Below are 24,255 nucleotides of genomic sequence, written 5' to 3' on the forward strand. Positions count from 1 at the left end.
GAATCCAGTCTCAAGAATTCAAAAACTATCCAAGCTGATTCTATTACAAATACAACCAGAAATTAGTACCTGTTTTGAGTAAAATTGACCAGATATCTTACTGTGTCTTCGACAAGGTGAATCTTTCAGGTTACTTCCTCAAAGCCCCTACAAAAGCAGAAGTTTGAAATACATATCATTGCAAATTACATATGTAATTTAAGTGTCCATTTTCTGAAGCCCCACAGGCTTTTTTTTCTTGAAAGAAATAAACTTTATTAAAATGGCAGCCTAAAATAATAAAGATATTGTATAATAATTAAAATGAAAAAACAAATACATATTTAAAGCAAGAATTTTAAGCTAGGCATTCAATCTCTGCTTTTTGAAATATAAAATAGTACATTTAAAATGGTACATTCTTTCTGAAGTGCAATTTGGAAGCAAGTATCAAAAGTTTTGCCTAGACAAAATAGAACCATTGGAATAGACTAACAGATGTCAGAGGGGAGGAGGGGAGGGTGGCCTGGATGAAAGGTGAAGAGATTAGCCAAAGAACATATATGTATAACCCATAGACACAGAGCACAGAGAGATGATGGCTGGGGGCGAGGGGAAGGCTGGGTGGAGGTGGCAATGTGTGGGGGATGGGGGTCATCTGTAATAGTGTCAACGATAATAATAAAGTGGGGGGGGAAAGTATTGCCTACCCATTGCCCTCAGCAATTCTGTTTCTAGGGCTTTATCATGGCCAAGGGCAACAACCTAGCAGCACAGTTACAAGAGAGAAAATTTAGAAAGCAACCTAAATGCCCCCAAATAGAGGATTAATTAAATTGTAGTACACACATACAAGGGGGGAATTAAAAATGGTCTTTTAAATGGCTGCCTAACAATATGGAAAAACATTCACAATAAGTGAGAAAGCAAAAAAAACTATGTGAACCCACTGGATGTGTTATGAAAGGGCATGTGCAGAAATGACTTTTTCATAGATAATTATTTTCCTTGTGTTTATGTTTTAAATAAATATATAGGACTTCTAAAAGAAGGAGTTGTGTGCGTGTTTCAATAACCGCTGCTACTGCCGCCACCTCTGGCTACCAAGTAAATTATCCTTAATGTCCTTTCATATCTCATCAGAGAGAGTGGCAGGAAGAAAGCTCATCAAATGTGAGGATGACAAGTTGCTAGGAGGGATAGCAGACACGTAGGATGGCAGGGAATGATGACCAGAACAGGCCAACTCCAATTGAACAGGTCTGAGGACAAAGTCCTGACTGGGAGACCGTGAGAGCCTGTCTGCACTGCCCCGGAATGGACGGGCTCAGCTTCAAAGCTTCGTGGATGAGAGATAATCTCCCCCAAGCCAGGCTATATTTAGAGAAATTATATTAAGTGCATTTTAAGAGGGACATAAACAAACTGGAATATGTCTTAAGAAAAAGAGCCAGGACCCAGCGGCAGCTTGAAGACGTGTAGTGAAAGAGACAGCTGATGGAAGAGGAAGCGTTTAGCCTAAGAGGACATGGCAAGTGGGGGAAGGAGTAGGGGACATGCGAGTGACCCTCACGCATGGGAAGGACTGTCATTCAGAGGACATTTATCTAGAGTGCAGAACTAGATCTAATGAGTGGAAATTTCAGGCAGGGAGACCAATTTTAGTTGAAAATAAGTTGGAATTATTTTTTAAATCAAAACTACCCAACAATGGGACAGGATGCCTTGTAAGGCAGTGAGCTCTCCATCACCGAAGGCAGTTAAGCCAAGAATGATGAACTAGTCAAGTCTTCTGTAATGGAGTCTCTGGGTTCTATGGGCAATTAAACTAGAAAACTGTTTCCCTCCAGCTCAGAAATGTTCTAATTCTAGAGTTGGCAGCCCCATGGGGGACGGCAGCAGGACCCTACTCGCCAATTCTTGTCAAAAATTCCCTAATTTGCAAGTAATTCCTATGGCTTCACCTTCCTTTGATACTAAAATACCATTTGAGACAAAAAACGGTCCTGTAAGCTGTCATCGGTTCTGATCGCATGCGTGTGAATAAGCCTACGTGGGCCTTTCCCGGGAATGGGCAGCTTTCCGCGCTGGTTGACCGATGAACGCAGTCATATTTGGGAGTCACTGAGAAGGAGAGAACGGATGCTCCAGGGACCAAGTTCACAATCCTGTATACCAACACGCCAACCCGGGTCCTGAAAGTCCGTTTTAATTTCCACCCCATGGCCCAGAGCATGTGCCGATTACTCTCGCAGTTTCTTCAGTCCAAGGGTGGTTAATGAGCACCGGCCCAGGCTCTCTGGGCTGCATGTGAGTGCCCACTCCACCTCTGCCAGCCAGCTGTGCTGTTGAAATTAACTTGCTCAGCTGGCCCTCCAAATAAAGCCATTTAAAGAGCGCAGTGTACCATAGAAAGCAATTTGTTTCTTTAAGATTTAGTACCCCACATGAAGATTGATTTTGATTTGAAAGACAGAAGCTACCGCAAGGTGAATAATTTTAAGTTTAACATATTCCTCCTCTCAGGAGCCAAATGCATTAAAATTAGGTGCAAAGTGCTTCTAATTTGTCAATCACTCCTTGGATAATTCTGTTGCTGCATTGTCAGGGAAATTGCCCAAGAGACCTGGCTTTCGGCTCCTTTCCTCTCCACTGTTTTTAACTTGATTGAGGCTGCAGTATGCAAATGTGGCTCCACTGCGAGGGGCTGGGTGAGGAGGGATCCAGGATAAAGACGGCCTGAAACCTACAGTAAGTTTGTTAGGAGGTCAGAGGTAGGACGGGCTTCCTAAGTTTTGTCACACATCAGGTTGTAGGCCAGGACACTAAATGAAAGAGCTGACACAGAAGGCAGTCCTCCTCCACCCAGGGATCTTACTTGTCCCTCTGTCCACTGGAAAGCACTCACCGAGCGTCTGTTCTGCATCAGACTCTGTGCTCAGCCCCTGGGCACACAGATGACCAAGGACAGATCCTGCCCTTGAGGAATTCAGCATCAGAGATAGGAGAAAACCACAATTACTCCTGCAGGGAGGTAACTGCTGTGTTGGAGGACAGGACACTCTGAGACCACAGGGAGAGAACCTCACCCAACCTGAGAGGGTCATGCAAGGCCTCTGGGGAAGGTGGTCTTAAAGAATGAGCAGTGAGCCAGACTATGCAGTTGGCGTAGGGCACTTTCGGAGGAAGAACACGTCTAAAGAGCATGCGGAGTCACGCCTGGCATTTGTTAGTACTTCTGGTATTCCACTCACTATGCTAGGCACCTCACACGTATTTTCTCATTCGGCCCTCACAATGGCACCATGCTCTATTATAAGGTAGGGACTATCATTATTCCTATTATACAGATGAGGAAACTGAGGCGTGGAAAGGTTAGAGAATATGCTCAAGGTAACCCAGCTTCTAAGTGGAAAAGTCAGGATTCAAACCCAGTAAGTCCATTACAAAGTCTATGTAAATGTATTGCTTCCAAAAGCCGTGGGTTGATGGAAGGACTCATAGCTGGACAGGAGGGAAGTGGTTCCATGTGGTAGTCAAAGCGTAGGCAGGCCTATAGGCGACATAGGTGAGATAATGTATGTAGAGCTCCTAGCACAGGACCCAACATGTAATAAATGCTCAATAAACTTCAGCAATGATGTGGAGGAGGTGTGCTTGTGGGAAATTGGGGGAGAGAGAGACTCCTGGAGGGTCTCTCCAGCAACTCTTGGAGGGTCTCATGAGTCATGAAAGTTCTGGACATTACCCTGAAGGTAGCAAGGGTTCATTCTTGGTGAGGGTGACCTGCTTGAGGTTTAATCATGGAAAGGTGATCATGGGGAATGTAGATTGGCAAGAGAAAGAGCAGAAGTGGGATCTTGGAGTTAGGACATGTGCCCCAGGAGAGAAAAACTGGAGCAGAGATGGCAGGAGATGGCTTTCAAAGGATATTTAGGAGAGAAACAGAAAGGTCACTAGTGGTAAGGAAGGGAAAGACTCCTGTCTTGAAGGATTCGGAGAATGGTAGTGTCATTCCCAGGACAGGAAATGTGAGGAAGGAAATAATGTATTCTATTGGGATATGATTGAAGTGGCCATGGGGTGTGCATATGGGGATGTCCAGCAGGTCTTGAGAAACAGACAGAATGGAACCCAACTGACTGGCAGGGAATAAAATGAAAGTGCCCATCCCTACATGGTTCCAATAACCATTCAGGTTGACCCAGACTCCTGCTCAGGACATGAAAGGAGGCCTCCAGCACAACCTTGTCCCCCTCACTGCCTTAGTAATGACTACCTGCCCTGACCCACTGTACATGTCACAGCACAACCTGCTCTCAATCCTGCCAACCTCCGAACACTTTATCTGCACTCCATCTCCCAGCCACAGGCTCCGCTTCCTCTCTGTGTAAACTTCAAATACATTCTTGGCCTTCCCACTTTAGGACCCCTCTGAAAAAGCCCCACAGCCTTCGAACCCAGCACCAGTTCCCTGTGGTCAGTGCCTCTGGGGGTCTTGACCTGGTACTTCAAGAGAAACATGAACAGGGATAGGGTGAGATGGAGTAGAGTTGGGCATGAGGCGCTTAGACTCCTTACCTGGAGTCAACAAGACCCAAAATGGCCCACCCATGCCCATAGCATGGTCCAGTGCAACATCTTCCATGAAGCCAATCTCTTCAATCTCTTGGGACGATCCTGGCCCAAGTTTGGGCATCATTCTTGCTGAGGCCAATTTGGAAACTGTCATGATTTCTGGAGGGAAAGTGTGCAGAGGGAGAAAGTGGACTTATCTTTGCCAAGTGTTCCACCCGCTGCCTTTGATGGAAACAAGGTAAGCTGGAGCTACCAAGAGTGTGAACCCACCCCTTCCTCCATGCTGTTCCAATTTCTTGCCTACCTCTTGTTCTCAGGCTTCCTTCCACCTTTCATCCTATCCACATCCCAGCATCTGGAATATCTCACACTGGACCTGGCACGTGGGACTAAGGCTACCAAGTTGTCTATGGCCTACTGAGTACCTACTATATTAAGCACTATACTTACTCTACTTAGTACCACAGTGTTCAATCCAAGCCAGGGCTGGTACTCAATTGCTTCTTGTGAGTGGGAATTAGACAGTATTCCATCCTGTCCGAGACTCTCCTTGGCCAAGTTCCTTGCATAGTGGCTTTGTTCTGACTAAAGGAAAGAGTTTTGTTTAGTTGGGGCAGAGTGAAGAGATGGCCAAAGGTGTGTTGGTTACCGGCTAGAAGCCCTGTGGAGAGAAGGATCAGGGCCAGAAGACAAAAGAGATGCTCCCATTGAAGACATTGTGAGACTGGGCACAATTGGTGCATTTTTGAGACGCAAACAACAAAAGAGCACAGCTATGGGAAGAGGGTCACTCTCCCTGTTTCCTACGTACAACCCAGCCCTTCAAGGCAGTTTGGGGGAGTGTAGGGTAGAGATCCTACTTCACCTTCTCCAACGCACAGAGACAAAGTTCCAGCTTGGCCAGCCCTGAGTGGTTCTAATTTGTGGACATGTTACAATCCTAGGAAGACTCTACACGAAACTGCCTTCCCGCGATTCACAAGATGTGACTATTCCTGTCGGTGGAAATGGAAATATGGTTACAAATACAGTCAACATCCAATGAATAAACTCCATTTTATGTTTGACATTCAGTCTTTTTGGCTATTGATATAGGCTCCCCTCAAAAGGTAATGAATGAGTGCTCCAGTCTTGGAAACATCCAGGCAGAGATAGGATGGGCAAGCAAAGCTGATGCAGAGCTGATGCGGAGGGGCAAGCAAGCCATGGATGAGCTGTTCCAACTCTATGAATGTGTCCTTCTCTGACTGTCCAAGGCTGAAAGGCTAGAAAATGGCAGAGCTGGGAATGGAACCCAGGTCTCCTCCAGCCAGGCCCAGCACCCTGGTATCTTGGTGACAGGCAACAGATTGCTGCCTGGATTCAGGTATTGACCCCCGCCCACCCCCAGGAAGGAACAGCTATGTACAGCCAGCATCCTGCAGTACATAAGGTTTAATTCTTACTGTGCGTAACCAATAACCATTCTGTCTTGGACACTTGATTCACCAGTATTAACTCCGGAGGAGTCCTCTGCTGTTTTTGTTCTAGAAATACTGCAAATGATTGCAGGTTGGTGAATAAATGGAAAGTAATAAAAGGGAACTGGCTAATAAGCCACTCCTTACTCTCTTTCCATATGAAAGAAAAAGCAATTAAGAACAAGGAACCTGGGCCCACCCACCCAGAGACTGCTGGGCAAGCCCACAAATGGATCCAGCTAGTGCTTTGTCAGAGACAGCTGGCACAGGGGCACATCTCTTTCAGGAACAAAGCACCTGGCATTGCCTGCCAACGACCAAGGTTCCCATCCCACCCCATAGCCAAGCCTGAGAAAGCTTTGCTCCCACATGGAGCTCTCGTCTCTGAACTGCTGAATCATTCTTGAATTTGTATAGTAAAGGGCTGTCAGTGGGGTCATCTTCCCAGCTTTCTGTTCTGGCGGTGGCTTTGCAAGAAAAGATTTGATCATTTCTGGCAGCAAAGCCAGTGCTCCAAGCGAAGTGTGAAATGACAAGCAGGCCCATTTGCAGCAAAAACTCCCAGGTGGATTCACTGGCACCGATGACGCTCATCTTCCTTGTACCTCCCAGAAAACAGCATCTTTAAAATCAGGGAGGCTCATTAGAGAGGAAGTTGGAGGGGACACAAGAGGGACTGTCTCAGCTCTCAGCTGTACACGAGCTGACGCCTATGACTGAGACAGCAGCTCTGCAAAGTGGCATAAAGAGGCGTTTATAATCATAGTGGGGCCTCCTGCACTGGTGTGTAAAGAGACTAGACTGGGAGGGTCCGGAAGCAGAGATGACGAACAGAGATGATAGGAAGACTAAGGTGAGTTGGGGGCCTCAGCAAAGAGGCTCAGTGCCCCAGATGGTCTGCACAAGCTAGTGATTGCTAAGGAGCCCATTTCTGGGGCTGGAGTTGGTAGCAGGCGTCTCAAACAGAAAACAATACTCATGGTCCAAAAGGAGCAAACAGGGTGTGCGTGAAGCGCTGACCAGGAACGAAGCCCAGCAAATGACTGGCCGTACAGACACAGGCCCTCCCCAGGGAGGGGCGCTAGCGGGGGCTGATTATCTCAGCCCAACCATGCAGGCACTCAGATCCAGCAAGGAATTACAATGCAGAAGGGAAACTGAGGCAGGCGCCCAGTGCTGTGGATGAGGAAGACTGCAGCTCAGGAGATAACAGTGTCTGGCATAAAGTAATTATCATTGTTTCTCAAGTCAGAATCTGTCGTGTATTATATTTTTTTACATTTTTATTAAGATATAACATGCACAAAGGGCACAAATCTTAAGGGTCATTGAATTTTTACCTATGTGTCACTCACATAATCCCCATTCATATCAAAATATAGTTCATTTTGCCCAGAAGGCGTGGCTTAGCGGTTGAGCATCAACATAGGATCCAGGAGATTACGGTTTGATTCCCGGTCAGGGCACATGCCCGGGCTGCGGGCTCGATCCCCAGCAGGGGGTGTGCAGGAGGCAGCGGATCAATGACTCTCATCACTGATGTTTCTCTCTCCCCCTCCCTTCCTCTCTCTGAAATCAATAAAAATATATTAATATATATACATAGTTCATTTCTAGATACAGTGCCATGCTCCAGAAGGTTTCTCGTGCCCCCTCCCAATCACGAAGGAACCAGGATACTGACTTCTACACCTCGGGTTAGTTTCCCTCCCGTTTCTGAACTTCGCACGTGCTCTTCAGTCCTAGCCTTTTGCACTGACATAGCGTCTGGTGCCCACGCAGGCTGTGGCCTGTAACAGTAGTTCCCTCTTTCGCTGCTCCGTGGATTCCGAAGCGGGAGCCCTGTCGCCTGCGCGTCCCTTCTAACTTGGCAGACATGTGGGCTGTCTTCTGGTCCCTGGCTATTCGGAGTAATGCTGCCGGGGACAGTCTCGTGCTTGTCCTGCCGTTGGTGTATGGTGGACACACGCGCTCGCTTCTCGGGTATGTACCCAGGACTTTGTTGGCTTGTCCTGGGGGCATATGTCTAGCCTTAGTAAATGCAGTTTTGCTGTTGTACTTTGTATCCTTATAGCCATGATATACAACGTGACTGTGCCCTCTGCTACTTGTTCTCAGCGGATGCTTTTCTCATTCTATAATGTCCCTCCTTGTCTCTGGTATTTTTCTTTATTCTGAAGTCTACTTTATCTGATATTAATAGGGCTCTGTCAACCTGGAAAAAAAAAAAGGAAATTGAATTGTCATTTGTAACAATTATAAGGAAAGGGCACTCTCATACACTGTGGTGAAGATATATGATAATAAAACTTTTTAGATGACAATTTGGTAGTATCTACTGAAAAATGTATATACATGCCCATTGATCCAGTGATTTTAATTACGGGAATCTATCCCTCAAAAAAATAATTACACACTTGCAAAAAAATACTGAATAGGCAAGGATGCTGATTGCAGCATTGTTCATAACAGTGAGAAAACAGAAGCAACCTAAATGGCCATCCATAGGGAAATGACTCAATAGTCTGTGTTGTACTTATGTTACAGAGAAGCGATGTAGCAGGTCAGCGAATGAGGCCAGTCCTGTGCACGGCCATGGGAGCACAGTGTAATATGATTTATATGTTTAAACCACAAAAACAGTATTACACCTTCAATATAACCAGTGTGTTTGTGTGTGCAGTGACTACATGTAGAAGGGTAGATACCAGAGGGGATAAAGAACTGGGGTGAAGGCCCTGAGATTAGGATAGAAGGCCAAAGAAAATGTTACCCTAATCCATACTGTTTTATTTTTATATGAAGGTTTTTTTAATGCATTACTATATAATTAAAAATTAATTAATAGTACCAATGTTGATGTCTTATGTGCCATGGTAATTGTAAGATGTTAACATTAGGGGAAACTGAGTGACAAGTGTACAGGCACTCTCTGTATTTTCTTTGTAACTCTATTGTAAACATAAAATTATGCCAACATAAAGTTTATTTAGAAAAACTAGTGAAGGTAGTTGATGGAAATACAAAAAATTACAAGGTATTTTTTTATAGATTATTACATAGCCAGGTTGTAATATTCTCAACAATAAAGGTAAATAATAATATATATTAAATATTGTTATATGTAATAATAATATTAAAATAATAATATTAATATTCTGCCATGGAATAATCCACAAGACATATAATCAAAGGGGAAAAAAGTCTAAAAACAATACACATAGCACAATCTCAATTATGTGCAAAATTAAATAGAGTCTATGAACATGCCTAGAATATAGATGAATAGAGAAAGGCATATGAGTCCAGATTCTAAACCAGGGATCAGCAAACTTCTATAAGGAACCGACAGCGACTGTTTTCAGCTTTGTGGGTCATCCAGTCTTTCTCACAACTATTCAGCTCTGCCGCGTAGCATGAAAACTGCCATAGACAACATGTAACTGAAAGGGCGTGACTACTCTCAATAAAACTTTATTCGCAAGAACAATCTGCAGGATAGATTTAGCCCATGGATCATAGTTGGCCAACCCTTGCCCTAAACTGTTAGCAGAGAGTAGTGAACTCTTTATTGCTAAAATAGTTTACAAAAAAACTTAATACTATTTGCATTAAAAATAATAGTAGCGTGTCCTAATGCAGCACCCGCCATAAAGAAGTGATCAATAAAGGTTGCGTGCTGTCCCCTTCTCTGTCCCCCACCCTCTGCAGCTGAAACCACAGGCTGCCTTCACGTCTAACCCGCCAAGCGGCTACACTGACGTGATCCATGCCGTCCAGGGCGCCACTCAGCTTTGAGACTATGAAGCCACCGCCTGTGGAGGGAAACAAGGCTACAGCAGGCGCCACAGCCCGGCACTGACACGAGCTCTGACCCCCTCCCTGTGTGCCCCGTTCCCCACAGCGGCTTCCCCGGAGGCCAGCCGGGTCAGGCATCTTCCAGGAGCCTCCAGGCCCTCTCAGGGAGAGCGGCCGAGGAGCGCGGGAACTGGCAACCGCGCTGAGTGACAGTGCTATTCGGGAGCGATTCGCAAATCGCGTTCCCCTGGAGATTATTAGTGGACTCATTAACAGTACAACAGTACATTACTTTCTGAAATTCTGATCTAAGCAGAAAATTAAAATTATTCGCTAAATGACCTAATAAAATTGAATAAAATGTGCTGAGAAAATGAAAACCGCAATAGATCATCCTGCCGAATTTGGCTAAAAATAACATCTATTTTCTGTCACTGAGAGGAAGCACGGTGGCGGTGCCCTTTGTGCAGACCTGGGTGGACCTGGTGCACCAGCCTCAGTGATCCCACCTGCACAGTGACTCACGAGGCAATGGGGGCTGGACTGGGTGCCAGCAGGAGGCTCATGGCTCGGAGCCCCTAGTCCAGGCTGAAAGCCCAGCACCACCTTCCACCTCCCTCATGTCCACCTCCTTAACTCCTGTTCAACTACGTCCACTACTGTCTTACTGACCTCCTTGCCCCCTCACTACCCGCTCCAATGAAGTCTCCACCATTTCTGCCAGAATGCCCCTTCCCATGTGCAAGTCTGGTTTTGTCACCCTCCTTAGAACATTTTCAGGTGCACTCTATTGCTCAAAGGTCCAAACTCCCCAACAGTGATTCTCAATATGTGGCCCCTGGACCAGTAGCATCCCCTGGGCACTTGTCAGAAATGTAAGTTTCTGGGCCCCACCCAGACCTACTGAATCAGAAACTCTCAAAGAGGGACCAGCCATCTGAGTTTTAACAGCCTTCTAGGTGATTCTGATGCTCGTACAAGTTGGAGAACGACTGTTCCACAGCATGGCACAAAAATAATGTTGAAGTCTGGCCTTGCTCTTCCTGATTTCCTACCTCCACTCCCACCCACCTCACCTTCCATCTGTCCTCAACCACGCAGCCTTTTGACCCAAAGAGATTGCATATTTGCTCCTGCTGCTCCCTCTGCCGGGAAGACCTCCCTCTTTTGCTTAGGGACCATCACACCCTTCAAAGACCCAGGTCTAAAACATCAATCTAGTTTCCCATTTGAAGGGCCTACTCCAGACCTTGTTTGCACTGTCTCCAATAGCCACTCAGCTGGTCTCAAAAGCAGCCTTGCCTGAGAGCCCCAAGGTCATTTTCTTCCTTACCTGTCCCTACTTAGCTTTCTGTGTCCCCCTTAATGTCTGTCTAGAGATTGGCTCCTCTGCTCAACTATGAGGAACTGGGGGCCAAAACAGGGTCTTCTTAGGACCCCGCATGGGGCCTGGGAGGGAGTTAGTGCTTAGAAAACACGTGCATATGAACTTGAGCGTATGGGGAAAGCCTCCAAAAATAAGTCCAATTTTCAACACATTTGATTTTACCTGCCCCAAAGAGACAAAGATATTCAAAACAGCAAGCCCCCCACCCCAACAAGAAAAGGCAGCAGAGTTCTGTTCCATGCATTGTAGGCAAATGATCGAGCTCACACATTTTTAGCATAAGTTAACAGTTCACTCAGCTGGAAAAGATGTGGTGTCGAGGTGTTGCCAGGTGGTAGAGGCAGGGTTTGCAGCAGCTCTCAGAGGCCCGAATGTTCAGCAGACATCCCTTGCGGGTGTGTGAGGCATAGGTGACACACTTATCAACATAAGACATGTCTGCACTCAATCAACTTAGTGAATATCAAAATCGACTCTAACCAGAACCATCTAAGCCCATTAATTTCTTGAAAATAACAGCTCTACTAGACAACATGCCTGGGCCATGAACCCTAAAACCCAGGAATCTGCACCAGCCCCAAAGTCTCAATTCTGGGGCCCCATGACATGACCTACGAGAGACCCTGGGGACCTAAAACCTCAGCCTGAGACCTGAGGAAGGGGCTTTCGAAGCCATGCTCTCTGACTTCCCATTGATGCCAGAAAGCTCCCTGGCTACATCCTCAACAAGCTGTGGGCCATTGGTAAGAGCCCAGGCTCAGCACCTTCCTAAAAGGTAACTCAGGTTTGGCACTATGTCCCAAATATCTAGAATGTCACATCTTCAAGCTATGAAAATAAACCTTAAATATCACTTAACTCAGTGGCTGTGGAGCCAAAGATCCCCAAGCTGCTGTCCAAGAATTATAGTCTTTGATCAAAAAGACCGAAGAAAGTCAGATATTTTCTAAAAACAAGGCTAACCAGGCTGTTATTGAATTACACATTATATTTCGGGGCGTGGAATAATCTCTCAAAACATGGTGCCCACAATAAAAGGAGAGTTGATTGAAGGAGGCCCATTGTGTAGAAAAGATGAACACAAATGATCTAGTTTAAGTGGATGCACAGCGTCTCGGTTCATTAGTTGTATGGATGAGCCAGAATGATGTCTGGAGTAAGTACTTGTCCTCAAGACAGAATCATTCCACCCATGGTCCAGTCCTGCTACCTCATAGCGGGTAACATTCCCTCAGCCTCGGTTTCCATGGCTCTCAAATGGGGACCATGGCTCCTATTCCGCTGGTTTATGCAACGGCGAAGGGCAGTGTCTCGCTCGGGAGGGCACGTCAAACACAGATGGCTGGGCTCCAGCCCAGAATTCCTGGCTCAGTTGTTCTGGGGTGAGGCCTGAGAGTGTGTATTTGTCACTGCTGCTGGTCCATAGGCCACACTTTAAAACAGCCTATTTCAGATAGTGTAGTGAGAACATGTAGAGGACACATTATGATCCCTCGTAAAGAGATGACGGCGGTAACAGTGACGATGACAGTAAGACTCGCAGTGGTTCCAGGACTTAAATTTCACGCCATAGGCAAGTTTTCTATCAAAATAGTTTCAAATTCATTCAGACACTGGGAAGATGGTATGCTTTCTGCATAACCACATGAAAAAAAATGATATACTTAATTCTGTCACATGAGTCAGGAACCATTTTACTAGCAGAAAATATGACTATATTATGTGCATGCAGGTTTCTGCATCTCAAAAAAATAACAATACATAAAATACTCCTTTAAAAAAATCACATTTCAATTTTTTTTTTCATCCTCCCCCAAGGATATTTTTTCCATTGCTTTTCAGAGAGAGTGGAGCAGGGGAGAGAGAAACATGGATGTGAGAGAGACACATCGATTGGTTGCCTCCCGCACACGCCCAGACTGGGGCCGGGGATGAGCTGCAGCCGAGGTAGGTGCCCTTGGCCCGAATCGAACCCAGAACCCTTCCGTCTGCAGGCCGATGCTCTAACCACTCAGCCAAACCAGCCAGGGCAACATTTTCTTTTTATTATTATTATTTTTTAATCCACATGCTTAGAGAGAGGAAGGGATGGGGGGAGAGAGAGAGAGAGAAACACCAATGTGAGAGAGGAGCATCGATCAGCTGCCTTCCATACATGCCCTGACGGAATTCAAACCCGCAACTCAGGTATGTGCCCTGACTAAGAATCAAATCAGCAACCTTTTGGTGCACAGGATGGCCTCAACCAACTGAGCCACACCGGCCAGGCAAAAATCACATTTTTAAATTTCTCATTAATATTTATTGTTCATTCATTTTTGGCTCAGTCTAAAGAAAATTTATGGGAGGGAAAAAAAAACTTAAATTGAGAAAGTTCTACCCTGAGACCTTGATATTACTGATGAGTTTTGAAAAGGCCCCTGTGATGTGATTTTGTGGTGTAACAGTTTGAACAGCTCAGGGAGCTCAGGGTTCCCTGTGGGCATAGTTGGAGAACCACTGGCACAATGTAGCTATGCCAGGCCAGTACTGCAGATTGAACTCTGTGGGACGTGGCACCGTGGCAGGTCCCTCCATATTGCTTGTCTTCAGCTTATAGCTGCTGCCAGTCTGTCCCCGCAGTTCTCTCTACCTGCAGGTGTGGTAACCACCCCCTCCCTCCTTTCTCCTTCCAAGTCCCCCGCCCGCCTCCCATTACTAACCCCAGAATATTGCCTATTCCTCCTGATTTCTCTATATGCTGCCCACACCTTAAGAAAAGTTTCTTTTCCTAGACTCTCTTCAAATTACCCACTTTGAGTGTGTCATTTGTTTCCCACTAGGACCTGACTGATACGTAACTCAGACGTTCCCAGACTTTTTGTCTACAGAACCTTTAGTGACTCCATAATTTTTTCATGGAGGTACCAGGCCAACAGAAATACCTAACAATTATGTTTATTGAGTAGTTAAGTCCAAATAATTTAATAACTATTTATGTCCTAATGTATCTATTTTTAAAATAAGGCACATAAATTGAAAGAAAAATATTTATTTCATTCTCAAATAACTGCAATCACTTAGTAATGAGGTACATGCCCTGTTGGGCACTGCACAACTTCTCAAACCTTGGGACCAGACTGGACACCACCACTATCACTCCCTGCTCCACAATGAGTTACAAACCCTACTTGATTTTTATCGCAGCAATGACTGAAACCCAGCCTTGCAAAATAGGACATCATCAAAAGAAATGTAGCACAATCTACCATTGAAGCTGTGAATTACCTTGAGCTGGTAGTTAGCACAAAGTCCAGAGGATGTTGAGTTTCCCTCAAAACATTTAAAATCTCCCAAGGGGCCCCTCTGAGTTTGCTGTGTTGCTCTGTGGCATCTTAGCACAGTTTGGGAACCATGGATGTAGCATCATTCTCATTCTCTTGGGTTCTGGTATGTGCTTTTGAGTAGGAAAAAAAGAGGAAGAGTTGTGGCCAGCCTGGCAAGAATTGAATCTTGGTAAAGTGTCTCAACAAGGGGAGGAAAGGAGGTGGTGAAGAGTCGTCCGTATAAAGGACTACCCTACCCCATGGCTGATGGGCCTGTTCCACTGGATTCAGCTTTTCATAACCCCCCTGCATCAGACCTTGGCTCCCACTCCTAGGAGTAACTCCTGCCTCCCATCTGGGGCCAGCAAGGCCCCCCCTCCGTCTGCAGAGAAGTCTGAAACGGCTGCATCCGTGTCCTTCCTCGATATGTCTTCTGTCTACGAGAGAAGCCTAGCAACGATCTGGCTCTGAACCTTATTTTTCTCATGGTCTCTTATCTCCTCTGTTCAAAGCCAATGTCTATTACCACTTTGCAGCCAACATGGCCAAAGATGGAAGATTCTGTCATTATTTTCCCTACATAACAAATCACAAAGCTGCTTTATCCCATTCGCTGATTGCCTCTGTTTCAAGACTCATTGTTTCTAACCATCAGAGGCACATATGAATTTCCTCTTTATGCCTTTTCTCTTCCATTCCCTGCAAACACTTAGCCATTTATTCATTTTTATCAACACAAACATCGGTAACACTTCGGAATAATCGGCGCTGCTATGATAGCTCATTTATTATTCATTGCAATAACCTTCAACTCACTTGACATCAATAAAGCGGAGAGGGAACCAGCTCAGCCCTCCCACGTGTGGGCTGGGTGTGCGCTCTCAGAGCTGCCATGGGAAGCCCTCTGCACACAGCACGGGCAGGGTGCCTGGACCCTGCCTCGGATCACTCACCAAAGCACCTGAAATTAATCTGGAGCTCTGGGGCCCATGCCGAACCTCCCCACAAATTCCCCACTGTTTCCACTAACGTGAGGCTGAAAGAGAGGGGGCTTTTGTGTCAGACAGCCTGGGTCTGAATTCCAACTGCACTCTTCACTGTCAGGTGACTATGAGCAAGTGACAACCTCTCTGAGTCTTAGTTTCTTAATCCGCAACACAAAGCTATATACTACCTTCCTCTGAGCCTAGGTATAATGCTTAAACAAACTGGCACATAGTAGGTGCACTACTGTCATTAGAGCCATCGGTCCCTCACACACTGAACCCAGCTGGCAGGCTTCATCATAGCAGACAGAGGCAGCAAAGCAGCTGCACACATGGACTTTCAAGCCAGGTTCTGGGTTCGCTGGGACGTTTCCTCACTTCCCAGGTCAGTGGCCTTGTACAAGTTACTTAAACCTCTCTAAGCCTCTATGAAAGGAGGCTGATAATAACCCTCCCCATAGAGTTGTTAGGATTAAATATCTTAGTGCCTGGGAAACAGCAACGCATTGCCTGGGGCATGCTAAGTACATAGCAAATGTTCAGTGAGCTGTTTTACAACCATTAGTAATGTTTGCCAGAATTCCTGGCCACACCAGCCTGGGAGTAAAAATGGTAACAATCCCACCGCCTGGGATATTTCTCTTGCTCTGACACTATGCACTACTGAAGGATATTTCAACCCTCAAAGTCTCCTCTGTAGTGGGGTGTCCCTGGAAATTACACCCAGTTATCTCAGCTACCCATCCCTCAGCTCTGCCTCTAGCTGTGGGATGGGGTCTGCTGTGCTGACTTCCAAGGCTGGCAAAGCCATTGACACTGACCTCTGCCCTGGGCTTAGAAGCCACAGTGTGTCAGAGGCAGGGGGTATGGAAGGTGCTCTGCAGGACTAAAGCCACCAGCATAGCACTGTCCACAGATGGGGAAGACTCCTGTACCCTAACCCAGGGCCACACGCCAACACGCACACCCGTGAGGCCCCACCTCTTGCTCCTCAAATCCCCCAGGGTCCGGGGAGGCTCCCCCTTCAGGCAGCTTGCCCATAATGTTGACTCCTTCACTCTGCCTCTGCTGGGATCTGCTCACTCCCTGCCAATTCTCCCCCCCCCAAAAAAAAATGGGTCTCTGTGTCAACGGGACAGTCAGCCAGGAGGAGGCACTGCAGAATGTGGAGGAAAAGGAGACCTGAAAGCCAGGACTAACAGGGATCACCCCCGAAGGTCAAGTGTTGACGCCCTTCCCAGGTGCTCTCAGCCCCTGCTCTAGCCGGACTTGGTGGGTGAGGCGAGGACACCCTGAAAGCCTCAGAGGCCACTCCCATGATAAAGTTGCTCAAACCTACAAGGTGTTTAGAAAAAATAAACTGCAGCTTCCTCAATCCCATTAGGAGGTTCGAAAGAAAGGGTGTGTGTTGGTTATCTACTGCTGCATAACAAATTACCCTAACACCTAACATCGCAAAGTAACAAAACCTTCTCATGCTACAGGTCCTGTGGGTTAGGAATCCAGACCTGGCTTATCAGGGTCCTCTTTCCAGGTCCCCTCACAAGGTTGCAATCACAGTAGCCACCCGTCATGGTCTCATCTGAAGGCTCAAACGGGGGAGGAGCCACTTGCAAGCTCACTCACCTGGTCATTGGCAGGATTCAGATCCTTACTGGCTGCTGGCTGAAGGCCTCTCTCAGTTGCTTGAACATGGGCCTCTCCATAGGGCAGGACATGGCAACTGGCTTCTCTCGGAGCAAGCAAGAGAGAGCAAGCACCCAAGACTAGCCACAGTCTTTATTTTTAACATGTACAATTTAATGGGTTTTTTTCTTTCATCGCTCACACATGTAATAGGTGGTAATACTACCTATTCCACGGAGTTATGTGTAAGAAATAAACTTGGTAACTTAAGTGAAGAGCTTAGCATTTCATAGGTGCTCCATAAGGGTTAACTCAATTCCCTCTTCCCTCGACACAAAAAGCCTGGCCGGTAAGTGCAACTCCAGGTAAACCAGCTGGATGCTTTCAATCCTAAAGACATCTATTTCCCTATGGCATAGTCTTTTTATAACCTAATCTCAGAAGACACAACCCATCACTTTAGCCACATTCTGTTTATTAGGAGCAAGTCAGCAGGTCAGTAGGTCTGACCCACACTCAAGGGGAGAGAATTACCTGGGCTTGAATACCAGAAGGCAGAGATCCTCAGGGGCCATCTTAAAGGCTGCCCCTGACAAGGGTGATCTACAAAGAGGCCAGAAAATTAGAGCCAATAGGAGGTTTTCTCTAGTTGGCCCTGTGAAAGAAAAGCAAAGTCACATCGACAAGACATCTGAAGGGAGTTTTTCTGGGGAGCAGAAGTGGCCGCTCAGACTTCTCAAAGTTGGGATGACATAGTCCTTGATCAGCCAGGACTCTGACCTCACACAAAGCTGGGTCCCAGCACCAGCCCTGCCACTTCCTAGCATGCTCTTGGGCAGGCTACTCACCTGTCTAAGCCTTAACTGCCTCCTCCACAAAACAGGGCTCTAAACAGAGCCTGCCCCACTGACTGCTATGAAGGTGAAATAGGCAGTGCTCATGAAGAGATGGCACAGCGCCCTGCACAGAGAAAACGGCGAATGAAGGATTCCTGACTTGCTGCCCAAGCAAGAAGTGCCAGCTCTGCCTGGCGCATACGCTCCACCACAAGAGGGCGCCATGAGCGAAGGGCCTGGGTGTTCTCACCCCTGGAAATAGCTTTCCTCAACCAAAACAACCCCGGGCCCCTGGCTCCTAAGTGAGTGTATAGGAGACTGACTCACAGGAAAATAAACAAAAGATGTGTGTGTTAGTCTTCTAGGGCTGCCGTAAGAAGGTACCATAGACTGAGAGGCTTAAACAAAAGGAGTTTCTTTTCGATCAGTTGTGGACAGCGAAGTCTGTGTCTTAATCTCTTCTTATAAAGACACCAGTCCTTGGATTGGGGCCCATTTTCATAAATCACATTTTAACTTAATCTCCTCTTTCAAGGTCTTATCTCCAAATACAGGCACATGCTGAGGTCCTGGGGGTCAGGACTTCAGCAGGTGAACTTTGGAGAGACACAGTCCAGCCCCTAACAATGGGCAAAGCACTTCAAGATGTAGAGTCCCTGGGGATCACAGCACTGTCTGCCAAACGCTGCGAACTGCTGGCACGCCCGATTCTGTCACATAAACACAGAACACGGTCCTCCTGCCTCAGGGATCTCACCTCCACGTGGCCTCTGAGGGAGCCCTCCCTGTCGACAGCCCTGTCTCATCTCTGAACTGTCGCAGTCAGCACTTGCATCAGAAACAGCAGGAGAGGCGCCTAAAGAGCACCACAGAAGGATGTGAGAAAAACTGTCATCCCTACAAGACACCATGACACTGTCTACATTCCTTGGCACAGTCCCCCAAGGGGCAGAGAGCAGAGTGGTAGGTTTAGGACAGAGGTGGTCTGAACAAAGGAGGCGTCTCTGAGGGTACAGGGCAAGGTGCCACGACCACCAACATCCCGGGGTGGAGAGGCAGGACAGTCAGGACTACCAGAACAGGGCCCCACAGGCCAATGACCATGCTCTCACTCCTCAGCAGGGGCTAAGAAGCTGGACGTGATTGCAGAAGTGGTTCTAATTACAGTGACCTTTGGAGAGAGCGCTGGAAAGGATTTTATAATAAAGCCTTGATGAGGCTGAATGAGGAGTGAAGGGCAGGGAGAGGGCCTGGGAGAGGGTGGGCAGGAGCATATGTGTCCGGGAGGTGGCATTAGCAGACCTGCTTCTTGCCCAAGGACATTTCTACTGCAGAGCCAGCCCTTCAGAGAACAGAGACTGGAGCTCACAGGAGATGTGTAGCCTGGAGCTGCATGGCTCTCCCTGACAAGAAACAGGATGCTAAGCCTGATTAGATACCCTGGGACTGTCAGCCCCGCCTCAGGGCCTCAGGCCAGCCAGGCTGGGAAAAAACCACGGACATCATTCTTACGAAGTAGCAGGCACTACTGTTCTTTAACACACTCCAGCTCAGTGTGATCCTCGTAACAACCTGCGATGTAGGTATGAGCCCACTTCACAGGTGGGAAACTGAAGCACAGAGAGGTTAAGTTAGTTGCCCAACGCTGTGGCATTAGGAAGAGGCAGCGTGGCTTTGAAGGCCCACAGTCCCAGCCTATGTTGCTTTCCTGACTGAGAAACAAGGATGAGTTGGGAATCACGGCACGTGGAGGCCAGGGAACCAGGCGTCAGGTCCCATGCTTGATGAGAAGCCCACCGGCCTCCAGGGCCACAAGGAGGGGTCTGGGGCAGGATTTCAAAATGCCAGAGGTGGAAGCTGCTGCAGAAGAGGGGCTGAGGAGGCTTGGAGGGTGAGCTAGAGTGGGGACACCAGGGAGGCTCCCCAATACCCCCCTTTGGGCCATTTCCAGTGCTTCTGCCTTCAAGTATATCCCCTTCCCCCGCTCTGCCACGGCCCAGGCTTAGCCAGACTTACGTCCCCTACTCTCAGGGCAGGGCTGCTGTTTATAGCCTCACAGCCTATACGATGCTCAACTCCAGGGGGCGCCACTCACATTGCAGTTTGTGTTGTGCCAGTCAACCCTGCTCAGAAGAAGAAAAGGGAGCTCTTTATGATACACAGAGTTGGAGGGGACCCTGGGAGAAGCTTTTGCAACAGGGGTTGATTTTACCTGTTATACCACTGGATAAAAAGCAGAAAATCATGGGGCTTGGTTGACACTCTCAAATGTTGTATAAAAATAGCATTAATTCATGTGTTCACTCACCCAACACATTTATCAAATGCCTACTGGGTGCCGAGATACAACAGAGAATTAAACAGCACAATTCTTGCCCTCGTGGAGCTTGTTGTCTAGCAGGTGAGACTGACATCAGACAATCATAAATAAGTACAGAATCATAACTGTAGTTAGGGGCAAAGATGGAGGGTTACACAATAAATGAGAGCCTGTAACAGGGAGCTCTAGTCCAGTCAGAGGAGTAAGGGAAAACCTTTCAAAAGCACTGACACTTACATCAAGGTCTAAAGAAAAAAGGGGGCAGGGGAGAAAGCTCTCACCAGGCAGAGGTACAGCATGCTCAAAGGTTCTATGGCCAGAGGGAGTGTACTGGTTAGCTACTACTGTGTAACATACCACCCCCAGAACACAGAAGTTGAAAAGCATAAGCACTGATATGCTCACAGGTCTACGGGTCAGCTGGGCTTGCTCAAGTGTCTACTGTCAGCTGTGGGTCATGCAGGTGGCTCTTTTGATCTTGATGCGACCCTCCACCAAGTGTGGGGTCAGCTGGCTGTAGACTGGTCTGGGATGACCTCAGCTGGGACAATGAGGATCTCTTCCACATGGGCTTGCATCCTACAGCAAGCCAGCCCGGATCCAGCAGGACCAGAATGAGAGTGAGGCAAGTGGCGTGAGTCTTACAAGTACAGGATTAGATTCCATTTTTGTTTTAAATTTTAATATTTTGTTCAACATAGATTTATTACATTCATTTTTATTCTTTCAAATATTCAAATATTCTCTACCTTGACTACTGAGTTTTTTGACACCCCCTTAAATTTTGCCCCTGAAGCAAGTGCCTCACATGCCTCACCCTAGACCTGGCCCTAAAACAGGGGCAGTGCCCAGTGGCCACAAGGAGGAAGGCAATTATCTCTACCTGAATAGGCCCAGGAACTTTGTAGGTGGTTCCTGAGAGGTCAGTAAGAAATGGGCAAGTGGACAAGGCAGGGATCAGCATACCAGGCAAAGGGAACAGCATGTGTCAAGACCCAGAGGTATGGAACAACTGAGTCATAAAATGTGGGGTGAAAAGGCACTAAGAGGTTAATTTTGAAAAGAGAAGTGGAGGCCAATTACCCAGGGCCTTCAGTCCCAGACTGGCCAGCACAGACCCTCCCCTGCGGGTGGTTGGGAGGGATGGAGGTTTTGAAACAAGGAGGAGATATCACTATCAGATTCAATTTATTTAACAAATTCAGTAAGTACTCTGTGTGGGGTGGTGTTCTAAGCACATTTACATATGGGTGGGTATGTAACTCATTTAATCATTGCAACAACCCTATGAGATAGATCCATCTAGCAGATGAGGAAACTGAGGCACAGAGAGGGTAAGTGGCTTGCCCAAGTTCCCATAGTTAATAGTGGCAGATACAGGATTTAAACCCAGACAGCCTGTCTCTGGAGTCCCCATTCCTAACTATTACATTGCTATTTTTCTACCCATGCATATGTAAAAGAGTTTGCTTTGGCCAAAGTATAGATGAACAGGAAGGCAGAAACTGGGGCCAGGGTGGGGCGGGGAGTGAAGGAGTAGACTGTTGAAGAGTCTGTTTTAGTTGTCCTGGAGGGAGGCGTGGGTGGCCTGAACTGGTACAAGGGGGACATCGGTACAAGAGCTCTAGGTGAAGAGGGCATCAACCGCGTAGGCAGAGGAGCGGCCCCGGGTGATGGCTCAGAGAGGGAAGGCAGGCAGGGAGACAGCCCTGGTGCGTGGAGCTTGGGGGGGGGGGGGCAGGGGCAATGTTTAAAGAAGGGTGAGAAAAAGGGGGTGGCAGAGTGCTGTGGTTGGGGCTTCAAAGCAACAAGGGCATTCTGTGCAGAGTCCTCCTGTTTTGCTTTTCTTCTGCCATGATAATAGCATGTCCCAAATAAGGGTGCCCTTGCAGCCTGGGCGCTGGAATAAAGACGCATGGGGAAGGCAGCTGACCCATGAGTGGTATAAGGCAGGAATGAATAAAACCGTATTATTTTAACCCACTGAGATGTCAGGCTCATTCGTTACCACAACATAACAAAAGGTAACTAACACACCTCACATTGGCTCTATTACCTAAAGCAAGGAACTAAGCCTCTGTGAGCCTTGGTTTCTTTCTCTATAAACATAGGACTAATAATCACAGTATCTACTTAATGGGATTTTTGTGGGAAGTACCTGAGCTAATGAGTGAGAAGAGTTAGTACAGCGTGTGGCACAGAGTGAGCACCCGGTAAACGTTATTGTTATTATTATGTTTTCCTCGACCCCACAAAGAGACTTCCTCAGAGAGTTCTCTGGAGGAAATGCATCGTTCCTGCAGGGCTCACCCCCGGCTTGTTTGCTAAAAGGCACTTACTTTCCCCTCCTAATGGCCCTTCTCAGAAGCGTGCTGCCCCACCCCAGTGCCAAGCGAGGTGCCCACGTCCCGGCAGGCCTGCGCGCGGGAGACCCATAGCAGTTAATGAATCCCCACCGAGAGGTCCGGATTAGACCCGGTGTAATACCCCGATGTGGCAGGGAGTCATTTATCCATGAGCTACGGCCTCTCCCTGGCGCCTGTGCATTACGAGTTATTTATGAGGCAATTTGCAGCTTCCCACTGGCTGGCCATTATGCTGCCGTCTGCTACCCACCGCTGAACCCCGAGACAAAACGCCCCCCCCCCTCGCCTTCCCGGTGACAATGAGCCGGCGGTGCTCGCCCAGTGCAGCACGTTGGCTCTTGGAGAAAGAGAGCAGGGCCCACAGCTGGGGAAGAGAGCTCCTGACCTCCACCCCGGCAACTCGAAGGCACCTGGGCGCTTGTGATGAAAAGCAGGCTCTAGGAAGCACCGCTGGGAAAGCCACCGGCTGCAGAGAGGCTATTTTGACATAGGCCCTGAAAGGAGGTGTGCAGGCTGGCATGGCAGAGACACCCCCTTTGACCCTGGGCATGGGGAAATGGCATCATCTTGTGAAGATATGGCTTGGCATATAGGAAAATCTCACTGAAGGTCACCTGCTGTTCTCATGGTCTGGCCTGCATCCCAGCTGGCTCCCATCCTCTTGGGCATCCTGCTACTCCCACAAGCTCAGCCACAGGTGCAGAAGCTTCCGGTTCAAGCTACATGGGCGTCAGCAACTGTACAGGAGATTCTTCTACAAACAAGCTAGGCTCTGGAAGACAGCTTGGAAGTTCACATGCTCACACCGGCCGAAAGCAACACTACATAGGCAATGCTGCCTGCTGCTGACGGATTGTTCTCTTTGGAGTTCAGCTTCCTATCTTTGAAGTCCTTGCGTAGAATTGCTCTGTGTTCCAATTACTACTGCAAAGTCTGTCCCTAAATTCCACAGTGGCTCCATGCAGCACAGGAGGGTCTGGAGATGGCGTTGAGCAATGGGCCTCTACACTCCCTGTCAGCAGAAGAGTGTTTCTAGATCTCCACGTTTGAGAAAAGAATATATTTGAGCTGAATGTGGTCTGATTCCCATGCCCTCTCTTCCATGACCACCTCCTGTCTGCCATTCTCAAAATACCCTACTTTCTGCAAGGACTGGCTTTATTAATCATTTCATTCTATGTCACATAGCTCCTGGACACAACCTTGGGTCACTTTTGCTTGTCCCTTTTCCCCTGTGTCATCTTCTATGTCTGCATGTTCCCCATTCCATTTCAGTAGAATGAATATACTAGTTATTAATAAAAATAGCTAAAATCTGTTGAATGTTTGCCTTGTGCCAGGTAGCCTGCAAGTGTCTTGCATGCCTTATCTCTTAATCTTCACAGTCACCTGGTAAGTACTGTTTCTTATCCAATAGATAAGACTAGAGAGGTTCAATAACTTGCCCAAGGTCACACAGCAGATAGGAAGGCGAACCTGAGGTCTGCATCCTGGTAGCATGATTCGAAAGCCAGAGTTTGTGGCTGATTTTGTAGGTGCCCCACCCACGTCTCCTTGAGCCTCACCATTTCAGGGAAAGCGAGTAAACTTCTATCTGTGTGGTCTGCCTGCAAA

The sequence above is a fragment of the Miniopterus natalensis genome, chromosome 7 (assembly GCF_054644295.1).
Source record: "Miniopterus natalensis isolate mMinNat1 chromosome 7, mMinNat1.hap1, whole genome shotgun sequence".
NCBI lineage: Eukaryota > Metazoa > Chordata > Mammalia > Chiroptera > Miniopteridae > Miniopterus > Miniopterus natalensis.